This window comes from Tachypleus tridentatus, unplaced genomic scaffold, assembly GCF_004210375.1.
Source record: "Tachypleus tridentatus isolate NWPU-2018 unplaced genomic scaffold, ASM421037v1 Hic_cluster_2, whole genome shotgun sequence".
Lineage (NCBI taxonomy): Eukaryota > Metazoa > Arthropoda > Merostomata > Xiphosura > Limulidae > Tachypleus > Tachypleus tridentatus.
The window spans coordinates 9,031,820-9,032,338 of record NW_027467782.1 but is presented as its reverse complement, the minus strand read 5'-3'; positions in this window follow the sequence as shown (position 1 = coordinate 9,032,338).

Below are 519 nucleotides of genomic sequence, written 5' to 3'. Positions count from 1 at the left end.
CTCGGTACATTAGAATAAGGGCATTACTCTCCAAGACAGCCGATTCTTCACTATATTTGGCAAGCATTAATGTTGCCTAATAAAGATAACAGAAAGTGGTATTACAATAAATGAACTTAGTTATCTTAAATTATTTCATATGCTCTATATTATTCATGTGGTCCTAAGCAAAATTTATACAGAGATGGAACTACCACAGTATTCAGATTTGAATTTATTCAAAACACCCAATCTACATTATGATTTTATATCTACACACTAATAACCCAGATGGAAGGAGAAGATACCAATAGTTTAGGGTGATGGAATAATATTTTACATTATTTGATCAGACTGAAGCTTCAAATTTTACAGTTGAATAAACTATTAAAACTCTGGAGGATTTAACAGTGTAACAAAGGCAGTATATATTTCACAAAAATATTAGATATTTTGAAATGAGAATGGAAAACTTCAGCTTTCTTAAATCATAACTTACCATTAGAAAAGTTAAAATGAAGCACTTATTATGTATTTTTG